Here is a 16,298-nt window from a genome sequence, read left to right as displayed (position 1 = left end):
TCATGAATGTGATTTCCACCACAAGAAAATGGAGTCCCTGTCAGTTGTTCCTTAGCAGTTTAGGTAAATACTACAGCAGCACCTTTAAAAGGATATGATGTCAAAAGGTGTGAATGAGCAGAAATGAAACAGAAAGTTGAAGGAAAGCAGAAAGAACGGAAAATGCCCAAGGTCAAATCATAAGACTGAGAAGCGACAGACTCCAAGTCCAATAATTAAAAAACCTTTAGTAGCTCGAAGCCAATATTGTAAGTGTAGACACTGCCAAAACAGTACCAAAAGCACAGAAAACACCAGACCACACAGCACAAACTGACACATACATAGACCATGCTAATGTTAAAGTGTGAAGAGAGGTCACACACCGTAGATAAAGTCAGTAGACAACAGTTGAACATAACATGTGTAGTTGTATCTTTGAATAGCATAATACGATTACTCTACAAGCCTACAGACTACAACAACAAATACTGTCACCTCATTCAATTGACTATTTTTTTTAAATGTCTGAAAATCTGTACACTTCTGTACACTGAATGTCATCTGAATATGCAAGTGCTTTAAATAGCCAATACTCACAGAAAAGAAGGAGGGATGTCGCGGAGAGGCTAAGTTTGTTGTCGTTTGAACAGAAATGTATATTTTGACTGGCCAACTGGTTTAAATGTAAGAAAACACTCAATTTAAATAACATGGATAACCACGAGATTACAGAATCTGTGTGTAAACAATGTCAAATTTGTTTGCGATTGGAGCCAACATTAGTAGAGCTAGCATCACCAGCCTCCTTTCAGGTTAATGTTCACATATCTGTGCTGGTTCATGAGTCCAATGCGGAAGTGCTAAAAACTGCAATTCACATGAATGGGAAAAAGACGATCTTTACAGCAGAAATAAACATGTTTACAGCCTGGTACAAAAGACAAGTGTGTAAGACATTTCTCGATCGGCACACACTGTAGGGGGGGGGATTTTTTTTCTAACCTGGCAATTTCGAAGATATTAAGATTACGAGTCTTCCAATGAGAGGCACAGCTGACTGCAGGAACACTGCAACTGTTGGCTAAGAGGCTCAAAGCCCGCCTCTTTACGTCACACTGGCTCGACAGCAGCCATATGGCTGCCGCTGCCGATTGGCCTCAATACAGCTCTTCAGAACACAGTCCCTCATTCCTCTTTATCTTAAAATAGACCAAACCACGCCGTGCTATACAAGAAGCCATCCGTCATCTGTGCTTGCTTACATCAGGGTAGTAGAGCTTTATACGATTGTGGCAGTACCCATAAACAAGAGCTACAGCTACAGCTGATAGCGGACACCAGTGGAGCCACAGTTTAGACACATTTGAGACCAGCATTCTGGGCCTAACATGACAAATACATTAATAATTCATTGAACTGACTTGTAATCCTGGGGCAGATTAGCAAAGGTTATGACGTTTAATCGTTTGGTCGTTAGTTTACTAAATGCTGCACCGTGAAGTCAACAAAATACAGTGATGTCTGATTACAAGCGTCGAACTCCCCTTAAGCCAATATTGTGATACTTCTTGGTTAAAACTGGTAGGCCTCTGTATTATTATAGCATAAGCATGTGAGGCCATCATTTAGTTAACAGAACACACGCACACACAATCTGATATACTTTAACCGACTGACGTCTTTCCATTTACCTTCCTCTTTTTTTTCTTTGACTTTTCTACACACACACACAAACACACGCACTTATATTCTATCTTTATTTTCCTCTCCCACCTACATGATCCCTCCCTCCTTTTTTCTCCACCTCTCTCTCTCTCTCTCTCTCTCTCTCTCTCTCTCTCTCTCTTTCACACACACCAGACGCACACATACATGCATCTCAGATTTGCATGCTGTCATGTTGGTGTAGGTTTTCCTACAATCCTGCTTTGTGACTTGCAGCCTACAGTTAGTCAAATCAGTGCTATCTGATGCCATTCCTCATGTAAACTCACACACACACACACACACACACACACACACACACACACACGCACGCACGCACACACACGCACACGCACACGCACACACACACACACACACGCACACACAGAGTCTACAAATACACTTTTGCATTTCATTGTCACCTGCAGTGAGCATGTGTCAAACTGAGCTTCAGACAAACACAAACAGACATCTCTACACACTGTCAGCGTGTCAGCTCCTTTTAGGGACTTTTCCTCCATGACAGCAATTTGTTTTAGAAAGTTTAACTCTTGAGAGTCATAAAAACAAACCACACTTTCTACTGTTACTTTTCACATGCAGCAAGCGACAGAAATATCACACCAACACTTAAACCTATTAGTCTCATCTTTAGTCACGGCAGCAGATGAAACCACTATAGTGCTTGCCCATGCACATGCACAAGTGCACGTTGAGAAGACCAACATACACACATTACATGCGCACGCACAGACCCCTTCAGTAACCACATGCATGTTTCCTCTTCTCTCTTTTCTTGTTTTGGAGTTCATTACCGAGAAAGCTTGTCCCTGCTTCCTCCTTTTCAGACCAGATGTGAGTAGTAGCTCTCTTCCTGTGCTCTCTTTTAGTCCTCTCTGTTGCTACTTTTCTTTGTAGTAATGTGGTCAGGAGAGCTGATTGGGTTTTTCAGGGTAGATTGGGTGCATTTGTGCATGTGGGTCCTCCAGCTGAACTTTGAATTGTCCTGCTTTTTGCAGCAGTAGAATAAAAACAAAACAGAACCACAAATGCACTATCCTCGCTCATTATTTCAACTGTTTAATGCTCTACCTTTATTACGTTAATACTTCTCAATTAAGGAGTTACTAGTGGTTACTTCACTTCTCTGATGACGTCTTCAGTTAGTCTGCTATATAACAAGAGGATAGCAGTTTCTTAACTGTTATATTTCCACTTTGCAAATGTCAAACCAAATGTTTCCAGTTCAGTATTTACACTCAGGGTTGTTGACCACAGTAGTTCTGACTGAAGCAGGGTTCCCGATAATCCTGAAAAGGTCTTAAATTAGATTTTTGAAGTCTTAATCTTACTCATGAGAGGTCTCAATTTTTGACGACACTTTGACTGAGACACGGCTGAAGATTTTATCAGACCTACGCTGTCTGGAGAAAAGTGACAGACTTTTTATGATTCTTTTTTGTGTATTTTGTTTTTCATGTAAATCTTGTTGTGATGTTGACTGATGTTAATTCTACAGTGACAAAAATGGTCTTCATTTTTTCCTAGGCACTTTAGCAGCAACTCTGAAAAGGAAGTACCACCACAAACATAAACAAACAAACTAAACTTGAACGTCTCCTATGGTGTGAGCGTATGATTTATATGGTCCTAAATATTAAAATAGACTGATTCCATGTTGGGAAATTCTTACGTTTCTTTTGCCAGAACCAAACAGGAAGGTGAACATCCAACCCTGTGTTTTTCTTTTAACTTTAAACCCTATCAGTGCTTATATGAACCAACAAAGAGAGAAATATTTGTGCAGAATTTTAAAAATTCCAACTTGGAAATAAAAATTAAATCAAGAAATTCTCAATTTTCAAATAATTGCTATTGGCAAAATCAGTTCTCGAAATCTATAATAATAATAATAATAATAATAATAATAATAATAATAATAATAATAATAATAATAACTTTTATTTATAAAGCACTTATCAAAACAGACGTTACAAAGTGCTTAACACCGTAAAAACCCACAATAAAGAGAACAACGCATGGGGGTATATATGGGCTGGCAAGACAATTTAAGAGGAACAGCTAAAAAAGAGTAAAAGAAACTACTAAAAACAATTAATACAATCAAACAATTAAAATCAGTAAAACAAATGAAACGATGAGTGAATTAAAATTGATTAAAAATAAATGTAACAATATTACAAGAAGGCCTTTCGATAAGAATATGTTTTCAGCTGTGATTTAAAAGAAGATACTGATGCAGCTTGCCTGAGATCCTCAGGCAGGTCGTTCCTCAGTCATGGAGCCTGCACAGTAACTTCTCATTTAAAAGATGTTGAACAATTCATCTTTTCTGATGAAACTCCAACTGCAAATTATTAAAGTAAAAAACAAAAACGTCTGTGATTCTAAATCTCAGCTGTGCCATTTGCACAGAAGCTGATGCTAAAATACTTCTGGAAAATTTAGCATTTTTAAACATGGAAATGAGAATTTGGTTGCATTTTTTGCAGTTTGCATATTTAAAACAAATCATTAGTCTATAAATGTACTGATTTATTTTTGTAGTGTAATAGCTATTGCAGCAACAGATTTTTCCTTGGATCGGACACACGAAAACAAGACAAGACACGTAAGATTTCACAGCAGACAACCGTCAAAATCAAGAAAAGTGAACTTTTCATCACAACCATTTTTAGAACAACTGTTAATAGCTTATGTTTTTGTTAGCAGGTAAGATATCAGTCCTCAGACGGATGTAAGTTGGTCTTTTAAATTGATACATTATTCTATTAACAGAAAGTAGCTTATGATTATTTTAGTCATGCATTTCCAAATGTCTTTCCAAAACTGATGTTACCATGGATCAATAAATCGTTCTTTATTTATATAGCGCCAAATCACAATAAATGTTATCTCAAGACACTTCACAAACAGAGACCGACTCTATGTTATATCATTAACAAAGACTCCACATCAAGACAGGATAAGATCCAATCCCATTTTACAGACAGGACTCAATCTGATCTCACCAGGGGCAAGGACAAACTTCTTTTGTCCTATCTATATGCCAATTTTTCAAGTGTGATTTATTCTAGTCTGAAAAAGCACAGACACATCGGGTGACAGGTGATTCAAATGTGTGTCTGTGCTGAAAAGTTTAAGGAAACAGTGACTCGTTTTTGGCTGGAAACCGGTTTGAAGTATAAAGAAAAACAAGAAAGTTCAGGGTTGTTGTTTGTTTGTTTTTTGCTGTAACGCATGGATCCCACAAAGTAATTGTATTTTGGGGCATGAGTTCAAGTCCATAGGATCATACGAACCTTTCCTGGAACAGCACCAACAAACTCTCACATTAACCCTTTAGAGACAAGTGACAGAATTACAAATATACTTATGAACACGTGAACCAGACAGCTGAGTTTTTACAGACATATGAACACAGATTTGAAACATGTAGCTGATTTTACTTTTCTCTTTTTTGTTTCTCCCTGCAGAGAAACAAAATAAAACACAGCAGCTGTTCCTCAATCCTTCTTGTACAACACAATCACATGCTTCAGTCATTAATACTCTACTTCATTTCTTATTCCAAAGATCTTAATTCATTGTTTTTAATGTTTTCTCAAATGTATTCATGTGGTTGGATGTTGTATACATCTGTTTCCTAGGTTTTAAAGTGACTTTCTTTAGAATAAATAAAGAACTTTTTAATTTTAGGTATGTTCCATTGGCAACACCTTTCACATTTTTGTACTAACTTCTTGTGTTTTTTTTTCACACACCAACCACATGAAATGGTTTTTTTTGTACAATATTCTTTTACTGATCAAGCTATTTTGTTCTAAGTTTGTTAACTTCTCATTTTAGTTCCTATTTTTCATTCTATTTTCGAATTCATTGTCACGTATTAAACACATCCTGACAAGTTCTTTGTGTTTTCCCATTTCTGATTTCTTTTGAAACAAGACATTTGAATGAGAATCCATTTTTATTATTTCTTGGTGGAAACAGAAGTCAATATTTAGTAAACTAATTTTTGTAGCTTACATCAGTGTCTTTCATCGAAGTGTACAATTGAAACTAGCTTTCATACACATTTTGATCCCTACTTGAAGGGTCTGTGGAGTCACCATGAGACGCATGTCAGTGATTTCCGCTTTGTTTGTTTTTTTTGACCCAGATTTATTTCAGTCTCAGACAACCACAGATACAGTCTGCATAGATCCACACATTCAGAATATACATCAGGTAGACAACATGTCTATCATTATGTCACTCAAATCAACTTGAACTAAACAGCTGATGAGCCGTAGACTACAGACAAAGATTCAAGTTCAATCCAAAATGTCTATTTGTTGCTGTGACAAAGAAAGAAAGTTTGACCTTTCAATGTTCAGGCTCAGTGATCTATAGGGGCTCACTGCGGTGTATACTGGACTGGGATTGGCTGGCCAGGTGAGCTGATGGGCAGATATGATTGGTTCAGGTGTACAAACCATCATAGAGACTCCTTTGTGCAGCAGATGAGCTGAAGCTTACAGGAATCTGATATGTGTGCTCAGAGAGGGACCAAAGACGGAGAAGAGGGAGCAGAGATTAACTTCTTCTGGCTGACAGATACATGAGTGTGTGCATGAGCTCCATAATTCACTAACTTCACTAAAATCATACAATAAAAAATAACATTTTGTCACTGTACCGGATGGAGCTCACTTATGTCTTCTTCATGAGCATTATGGAGTCTAAGATCCCAGTTTTCATAACTTTATGATGCAATAAAAATGAGAACAACAGCTGATATTAGCTAATATTACAAAGTCAGCCATTGAAGATTTGCCATCTAAATCAAATGAGTGGCTTACAACTGATTTCAGACATCACAGAACCACTTAATGCAGAAAGGATATGAACACTTAACATCGAGGAGTAATTATGAGCCAATTTGTCGAGTGAGGTTTTAAAGTTTAGTATAGTCGGCTAAAAATAAAGTATTACAGAAATGGATACTTGTTCATCCAAAGCAGAAAGTAAGAAACACTTACTGACCATTTAAACGTCATGGATTTGTTCTGAAGTAGGTTAATGTGGATTAAAATCTTGGAGATGGAGTAAACATTGACACAGAAATTAAAAGCAGCTGAATAAATATATAGTAAGTAAATTAAATATCTTCACACTCACGCACACATACAGTTTGTAGTCTGTGCAGGGGTAGGAATTAGACGATAACTCCTACGATACACTATGCTTGCCTATACTATGCTACATTACTCTACGAAATGATACAATGCTGTATGAAACAATACCATATGATGCAAAATGGTTCAACAGGATGAGGTACAACCAAGTGGCAACCTCCGGTCTAAAAATATGAGTCCAATGCAGAAGTGTTAATAACTGCAGTTCATCGAGGATCCGCTTGAGGCTGGCTCCGGAAGTACCGGAAACCACATACACACCAATTTAAAAAAGACGATCTTTACAGCAGAAATAAACATGTTTACAGCCTGGTACAGAAGACGAGTGTAGTCTGGATAGCTTATTTCTCGATCAGCACACACTGTACAAGGGGTGAATTTTTTTCTAACGTGGCAATTTCAAAGATATTGAGATTATGAGTCTTCCAATGAGAGGCGCAGCTGTCTGCGGGAACACTGTAGCTGTTGGCTAGGAGGCTCAAAGCCCGCCTCTTTGCGTCACACTGGCTCGACAGCAGCAATATGGCTGCCGCTGCCGATTGGCCTCAAGACAGCGCCTCAGAAAACAGATAGGTGACGTCACGGATACTACATCGGTATTTTATACAGTCTATGGATTCAACACGATACGAAGTGATACGACACAACGCGAAACAATACAATATGAGACGACACGCAACAATACAATATGATACCACAAGCCACGAAACAGTACAATACAAAATGATACGACACAACACGAAGGAATATAATATGATACGACAGGAAACAATACCATACAGCACGACACGAAGCAATAAGATTTGATATGATATGCTGAGATGTGATATGATACGATAGAGAAAGAGCTGTTAACGATTATTTGAGTATCGAGTAGTTGATTGGCAGAGAGCCGAGGCTGCAGCAGTGCTTCACGTCTCCATGATTGTTCTTCCTCCAAGAGAACAATACATAACAGCAGAGGTGTCAAGTAACAAAGTACAAATACTTCTTTACCTTACTTTAGTAGAAATTTTGGGTTTCTATACTTTACTGGAGTAAATATTTTTCAGCCGACTTTTTACTTCTACTCCTTACATTTTCACACAATTATCTTTTCTTTCTACTCCTTACATTTTAAAAATAGCCTTGTTACTCTTATTTCATTTTGGCTTGTTTTCATTCCGGCTTGTCATCGTTCAAAAAAACATGAAAAAACAAAAACCTACCCCAATAAATTGCGCCATCCGGGTAGAGTGAATTTGATTGTGTTTGGATGAGAAGTATAAACATAATACATTAACATATTAATATAACATTATAGTCATTATGGCCTTTAGAAAAATGTTTTTTTTGGGGGGAGGTGGGGTAGTGCACTATAGGCCCCTGTGGCGCAGCCTAAGCTTTTGTCCTTAACAGCATTTCTTCCCCCTTACATTACTTTAACTTTTATACTGTAAGTAGTTTTGAAACCAGTACTTTTACACTTTTACTTGAGTAAAAGCTTGAGTTGACACTTCAACTTCTACAGAATTATTTTTAAACCCTAGTGTTTATACTTCTACTTGAGTAATGAATGTGAATACTTTTGACACTTCTGCATAACACTTGCCACTGAAGACACAGAGATTGAGAACTTTTCATAGCACATCACTGCATCTTAGGATACAAAGTCAACAGCATGGTTAAAGGGATGCAGAGATTTCCTTAGCTGACCACGACCTGACCATGAGGACATACTCATTTTTGCCATTGAGACCAAGTAGACAGAAAACTGGACATGGAGAGTCTGAAATATTTTTCTGTTCACTTCTCTTGTTGCAGCAAATCCATGTTGAGTGGTTAGAGCCCGGCTCTATATGACTATATGCTTGTGGATATTCAGCATGTTAAACAATTTGTGCACCTTCTGTAGCTCAAGCAATACTGTCAGCATACTGTCAGTTATATGCATTATGTTGATGTAGAAAATGTAGCTTTATAATTTAGGAAAAAGGTTGTTGTTTTTGTCAAATGCAATGGATACTTAATAATTAACATTTCAAAAGATTGATTGAGGAAAATACTTTGCATTGAATTTGAACTTGCATCCAGTACGATACGGCACCATACCATGAATAATATGATAGGATACAAGATGATTTGAAGTCATAAATTTATCCACATCAATGGTTGTCACACAAAAGTAGGTTACAAAATGAATGGACATTATTTATTACAGTGGTGGACAGTAGCAGAGTAAATGTACTTGAGTACTGTACTTAAGTACATTTTTGGAGTATCTGTACTTTACTTGAGTTTTATTTTTTTTGAGGAACTTATTATTTTACTCCACTCCATTCAGAAGACTATTATTGTACTTTTTCACTCCACTACATTTCTAACAATGCTCTAGTTATTCACTAGTTTTGATTTGAAGTCAACTCGTGAATTTCCTCCTCTTTCTGCTCATCTGATCCTTAGATAGTGAACTGTGTTTGTGTAGTTCTGTTTGGCTCAGTTGTTTAGCCGTACCTGTATATCCTGCGTCTCCACGGTTAAATGTGGAGGAAAACAAAGCAAATTTCACTCAGATCAGGCAGTTCATTTAGAGGTGGTAATGATGGCTATAATTCTCCACCTGAACACCCACGGACATATCTTCAGCCGTGTTAGAGGTTTTTGAAATGAAGAATGATACGTATCGTTGAATGTTCTCCCTGTTTCCCACACTGCCCAAACATACAAACATTCACTGTCCAACCTGAGAAAGTGTGTTGAGCTACATAACATTTGTTTCATTCCAGATCAACATTTCAAACTAAGTTGTCTGTGTAGTACCTAAGTTGCTGTTTTTATTCAATGGTATAGTTTTATAGATTTCAATCTACTCCTATGTAGTCTTTACTGCATTTATGTATTGTGAAAATACAAAGTTTTGAGATATTTTAAGAAGTACTTTGAATACTTAAGTGTTTTTAAAAGCAAGTACTTCAGTACTTTAACTCGAGTAATAATTTGACAGAGCAACTTGGAGTATTGGAGTAATATTGGACCAGGAGGATCTATACTTTGACTTAAGTAATGAGGCTGTGTACTTTGTCACCACTGATTATTAATGAGTTATGAGTTGTCTTTGGCATAACACTACAACACATGACTTCACAAGAACTCTGGTATGTCTGTGTCCCTGCGACTCCTCAGTGGATCTCATTGTCTTAGCACCTGCTGCAGGAATCCCAAACATTTTGATACTGCATACTGGTTCATAAGATGACAGGAGTTTGGCTACAAACAATTAAACATTTTTTTTTTGCCGAGGAGAGAGAGGTCAGTGCAGGCTCGCTCATGCGCTGCTTTCATGCATCTGTACTGAGCGCAGGTGCAGCACTGACTAACAAGTTCTCACAGCAACTTTTGAATAACCTTCATTCAGTTATAGTTATACTGTAGCTTTATTTCTTTACCTTATTTATCAAAACTAGTGCACACCTTCCCGACAACTTCATGTCATTGGTTCTGTATAACTGAATAGATTCTACAGATGTAAGATAGAGGCATTTCCTACCTGAGACGCAGTTGATTATCGAGTCCAAACTCGATCTGTGAGGCGTGGTAGCCGGTTTGTGGTGGGTTTGATGTATTGATGTGGTTCCACAAGAAAACGGCTTAATCGTGAATCCCCGAGGCTCAGGTCGTTTCATTAGTCCGACAAAGAGAGGACTTTAAACGGGACTGCAGAGCGGATGCAACTTACTGTTACATTCATATTGAGGAGAGAGAGAGAGAGAGAGAGAGAGAGGGGGGGGGGGGGGGGGGGGGGGGGGGGTGGGATGAGACGAGAGAAGAGAGAAGAGAGAGAGAGAGATGACGAGAGAGCAGAGAGAAGAGAAGAGAGGACGAGAGAAAGAGATGGAGAGAGAGAGAAGAGAGAGAGAGAGGTGGGAGGTGATGAAACCCTGTCTCCTGTCACACTGTGTGAACACACACTGGCACATAAGAGGTCTGGTCATTGAAGCAGCGCAGGGTAAATGTAGAGTGGTAAGGGCTCTTATGAAGCCTGGTTACCAGTGGTGGACAAAGTACAGCTTCATACTTAAGTCAAAGGAAAGATACTCCAGGTCAAATATTACTCCAATACAAGTAAAAGTTGCTCTGTCAGATTATTACTTGAGTTAAAGTACTGGAGTGCTTCCTTTTAAAAATACTTAAGTATTCAAAGTACTTCTTAAAATATCTCAAAATTTTGTATTTTCACAAAGCATGATGGCAGTCAAGAATACATAGGAGTAAATTCACTTACATTATGTTATTTAGAAACCATTACTTGAAATCTCTAAACTATACCATGGACTAAAAACAGCAACTACAAGAACAAACAACTTAATTTGAAATGTTCATCTGGAATGAAAACACATGTTCTATAGCTCACACTCTTTCTCTGGTTGGACAGTGAATCTTTGTCAATTTGGGCAGAGTGGGTAACAGGGAGAACATTCACCTCTAATTGAACTGCCTGAACTGAGTGAAATGTGCTCTGTGTTTACTCCACGTTCAACCGTGGAGACGTATGATATACAGGTACACAAACACATTTTACTGTCTTAGGGATCAGATTTCAGAAAAGAGAAGGAAATTAATGAGCTGACTTCAAGCAAAACTAGTGAGTAACTAGAGCATTGATAGAAATGTAGTGGAGTAAAAAGTACACTAATAGTCTTCTGAATGGAGTGGAGTAAAGTTATAAGTATCCCCAAAAAATAATACTCAAGTAAAGTACAGATACTCAAAAATGTACTTAATACTCGAGGAAATTTACTCTGTTACTGTCCAACCACTGCTGGTTACAACATTCTCCATTATTACCATTATTCCAATTAGTCCTTATGGATACCAATCCTCTTGTCCATGAAGGACCTTTCAGTCCCATATTAAAGTGCTATGTATGAAAATTGTTATTAGGTTTTAAGATGTATAAATGCAGCTTTTGCAGTGATTTAAATTGCCATCATTTGTCATTATTTATGATCAAACTTTTTAATTATTTGCCTAAATCTGGCTTTTTTTTTTTATTGTGCATAGTTAAATGATGCGCTTTACACTGGGTGGTGTGATGCGTGTAGCATAAGCGCCCTCTGATGGACAGAGTTGAGGAGGTTGCAAGATGCAAAAGCTATTCTTCAATACCTTTTTCTTGTGCTACGTTGTTTATGAGAGGACCTCCGATATTATTACCAAAACATTAAATTAATAATAATAATAATAATAATGATAATAAAAATGAATTGACCATTAATAAATAATTAATAAAGGATGTTATCAGAATTCATATTAGTGATGATACAATTTATTATTATAATATTATTATGATTATTATTATTATTTTGCCAGTGTATGTAACATTTGTTTTTTGGTCTGACTTTTTGTTTATTGTCACTTAAATTATTATTAGAATTATTGCTTTTACTCTTTTTTTGTTTGAAATAAACACTTTCTAATCAAAATCAATTTATGTGATAATATGGAAAAAAAATACATTATTTTTAGAGGTTGGCAAAAGTGGGATAAATCATCCTGGTACAACCAGAAATGTGTTTATGGTGTCTGTTTTTCTCTGCTGCATTTCTCAGTTTGAGACCATCTTTGATATAGAGATAATTCATTGGATATATGAAATGTTCAAAATAATAATTTCAGATGATGTAGTTTGTAATGTCTTAATGTTCAAACCGTCATAGACTGGATACATTTCGGTCTATTTTTCAATTTTTATTTTGAAAAATGTGTGCTGTCATGAAAAATGTCCTGTGATATGGTAATGTATTGTGAGTACCCTGATGTGATACCCTTGTCTACCAGCAGGTGTCACATTTGGCATATGCTGATCCTGGTCAGTGAAGCACTTGAGAGTTGAGACGCTGTCCCTCTGAAGATATATAGAATAAATATTTTAATTTGTTTGAAAATCAAGCTGCATGTTTTGCAAATACTCATTACTGTCATGCTTATTGATGTATTTAAATGGCTTATTCTGGCTGTTTGATTTGTTCATTTGTACTATAAACAAAAAAAATAGTATTTATGACCTTTCACTTAAAATACATCAGCCCTTAAATATGTTTAGTTCTTATTTCAGACAGATCAAAACATTCAGTATCAGAGTGCCAAATATTCAGAATACAGTAGCAGCAACACCTGAGTTCACTGGGTAGTGATAGCTTATGAAGTTCCCTACCTGTGGTGAGGTGGCAGGTACTGCATGCTTTCAGTGATATAGCTTAGGGTTCAAATCCTGGACAGGGACCTACTGGTGGTAAACATGAAATGTTTTCATCACAAAGGAGACAGCATTATACCATTAAGATATAAATGAAAAGACCAAAAGAGACAAGCAGAGGCAAAGTGGACAAGGCTGCTGCCTTTCAGTGCAAGGGTCCTTGGTTCAAGTTCCAGTGGGGAAACACTTTCCTCACTGGAGTTTGAACATTACTTTCCCAGTAGTGCCTTTCAATGCAAGGTCCTGGGTCTGGATCCTGGTGTGGACTGTGCAGGGAGATGGATACGAAAAACTTTCCTCACAATGTAGTTGAACATTGCTTTGAATGACAATATCCAATGGTGAAAATGAAAAGACCTACAAAAGTAAGCCCATCCAAGTAGCCCTGTCGTGTTAAGGACAGGCTGCTACTTTTCAATATGATGGTTCTGGGTTCAAATCCCATTATGGGCTTCCAATGTGAGATGGAAATGAAACACTTTCCCCCAAATGTGCATGAGCTGTGCTGTGAACTTCTACAAAAGATTTAAATGAAAAGACCCAATGAGGCAAGCACTGCAAAGTTGCCCTGTTTGCTGCCTTTCAATGCAAATGTCCTGGGTTTGAAACTTAGTGGGGACTGTCTATGGGAGATGCAAATGAACACACTGTAGTTTGAACTGTGCTTTTGAAGTACAATGTTGGAATGAAAAGACCTACAAGAGAGAGCTTATCCAAGCAGCCTCGTGGTGTTGAGGATAGGCAACATGTTGTTGTGTTTTGTTAAATGTTGAACTTGTGTGCTCTTATATTCTCCTCTTTTACAGCTATTAGTATTTTTAGTTTTCCCAATGCTTCTGTTGTAGTATCTTGCCTTATTTTGGGGGCCTGCACCCTTTTTTTGAAGTATCAAAAAAACCTGAGCTAACTGAGCTGACTCCATCCATTTCCATCACTTTCTTTTGTTTGGAGGTTTAGACGTTTGTCCTGTGTGGTTTGCAGTAGCTTCACTCTCTGTTCGGGTCCTTGTCTCTCCTTTGACCTCTTAATCCTGTTCAGATGCCCCCGTCATCAGATCTATTTTCCCACCCGGGGTGAGGCACCGCAACCAGCTGCTAGGGATTTTCTCTATGCTTCTTCTCTGTCTCTTCCTGTGCCCCTTCAATCACATCCCGCAGCCTCCTCACAGTCGAACATAGCTGCTACAGTGTCGACACATGACAGGGGTGGGGGGCACTGTTAGCTCCCCAGAGCCAATTATAATCACAGCTGTTACCAGACCTTCAAGTGACATCAAGAGGCGATTAAATCAGCACCAATTAGCGTCTGTGGAACACTGTTGGACAGACTGTGCGTTCACTACGGATCTTTTTCGGAGTTCTGTGATTATTTATTTTACCCTGTAAAGTAACTAAAAATGAGTTTCAACAGCCAGCTGAAATGTCAGGTTTTATGATGCAGCTTAAAGATAAGTGTCTGCAGTTCCTCGAGTGTCCACTTGAGTGAGTCAATCCTCATACAGCCCCATATTAAAACTTAAACTTTAAAGTAGACATAACTCACCTGTTACAATCCAATGTAGCTTAAAATTATGCATAAATCAGAGTAAAGTCTAGGTGGGAGCTGCTAGCCGTCTGCTAGGTCTCACCATAGCCATCTAATGATGGAACGTTTGTCTCATTTTTAAAGTTTTACCCCTCAAACATTGGTTAAAAACAAATTAGAAATGTACCCACTGTAAATACTGTTACTGAATCTGAGGCCTGTTCCCGGGGCTTTTCTTCATTGATCTTTTTAACTTTTTAACTGTGTGTGTGTTGATTTGTCTGCCTGTATTTTGTTAGTCTTGGTTGTCTGCCTATGGTTTGTTAGTCTTGATTTTGTCTGCCTGTGTTTGTTTTGTAATTGTCTATCGTATGATTTGTAGCTGTCAGGTTTTAAGTCTAACTGTGTCTGTGTTGTGTAGGTACCTGCTTGGGAATACGGTAGCATCTGTGCTAAGTCAGGCGCACTTATGTTGATGCTCGCATAATGTTGATCTGAGGCTGTTCCCATGGGGCATTTTGTCATTGATCTTTTTAACTTTTTAACTGTGTTGTTGTGTTGATTTTGTCTTGCTGTTTTTTGTTAGCTTGGTTTTGTCTACCTGTGGTTTGTCAGTCACGAATTCTCTGCCTGTGTTTTGTTAGACTTGATATTTGTCTGCCTGTGTTTTGTTAGTCTTGATATTGTCTACTGTGTTTTGTTATTATTGATATGTCTAACTGTTTTGTTAGTCTTGATTTGTCTGCCGTGTTTTGTTATTATTGATATTGTCTAACTGTTGTTAGTCTTGATATTCTCTGCCTGTGTTTGTTAGTCTTGATTTGTCTGCCTGTGTTTTGTTCGTCTTGATTTTGTCTACCTGTGTTGTTATTTTGATATTGTCTAACGTTTTGTTAGTCTTGATATTGTCTGCCTGTGTTTTTTTAGTATTGATATTGTCTAACTGTTTGTTATTTTTGATTGTCTAACTGTTTTGTTAGTCTTGACATTGTCTGCCTGTGTTTTGTTATTATTGATATTGTTGCCTGTGTTTTGTTATTATTGATATTGTCTAACTGTTTGTTAGTCTTGGTTTTGTCTACCTTGTTTTGTTAGTCTTGATTTGTCTGCCTGTGTTTTGTTATTATTGATATTGTCTAACTGTTTTGTTAGTCTTGATATTGTCTGCCTGTGTTTTGTTAGTCTTGATTTGTCTGCCTGTGTTTGTTGTTTGTTTGTCTACTGTGTTTTGTTATATTTATTGTCTAACTGTTTGTTAGTTGATATGTCTGCCTGTGTTTGTTATTATTGATATTGTCTGCCTGTGTTTTGTTATTTGATATTGTCTGCCTGTGTTGTATTATTGATATTGTCTTGTTTTTTATTTTTGTCAACTGTTTTGTTAGTCTGGATATTGTCTGCCTGTGTTTTGTTATTATTGATATTGTCTCCTGTGTTTTGTTACTCTTGATTTTGTCTGCCTGTGTTTTGTTAGTCTTGGTTTGTCTGCCTGTGTTTTGTTCGTCTTGATTTTGTCTACCTGTGTTTTTGTTATATTGATATTGTCTAACTGTTTTGTTAGTCTGGATATTGTCTGCCTGTGTTTTGTTATTATTGATATTGTCTGCCTGTGTTTTGTTATTATTGATATTGTCTGCCTGTGTTTTGTTATT

General features: G+C 37.4%; 1 protein-coding gene across 2 annotated transcripts in view; it reads right to left on the bottom strand.

The window, feature by feature from the left end:
* The window catches only part of card11 (caspase recruitment domain family, member 11), a 30,822-nt gene extending 20,197 nt beyond the window's left edge, over positions 1-10,625 (bottom strand). The window contains exon 1 of one of the 2 annotated variants that reach the window (XM_034711968.1): positions 10,414-10,625. The gene's annotated coding sequence lies outside the window, so the exon portion shown is untranslated. Of the gene's footprint in view, positions 1-1,403; positions 1,437-10,413 lie in introns of those variants that run through there. The other variant, XM_034711969.1, reaches the window with a different exon arrangement.
* Between the last annotated feature and the right edge of the window lie 5,673 nt (positions 10,626-16,298).

Source organism: Notolabrus celidotus, chromosome 20, assembly GCF_009762535.1.
Source record: "Notolabrus celidotus isolate fNotCel1 chromosome 20, fNotCel1.pri, whole genome shotgun sequence".
In the NCBI taxonomy this organism is placed as follows: Eukaryota; Metazoa; Chordata; class Actinopteri; order Labriformes; family Labridae; genus Notolabrus; species Notolabrus celidotus.
The sequence above is the reverse complement of the archived record's forward strand: the minus strand, read 5'-3'. Positions and strand labels throughout refer to the sequence as shown.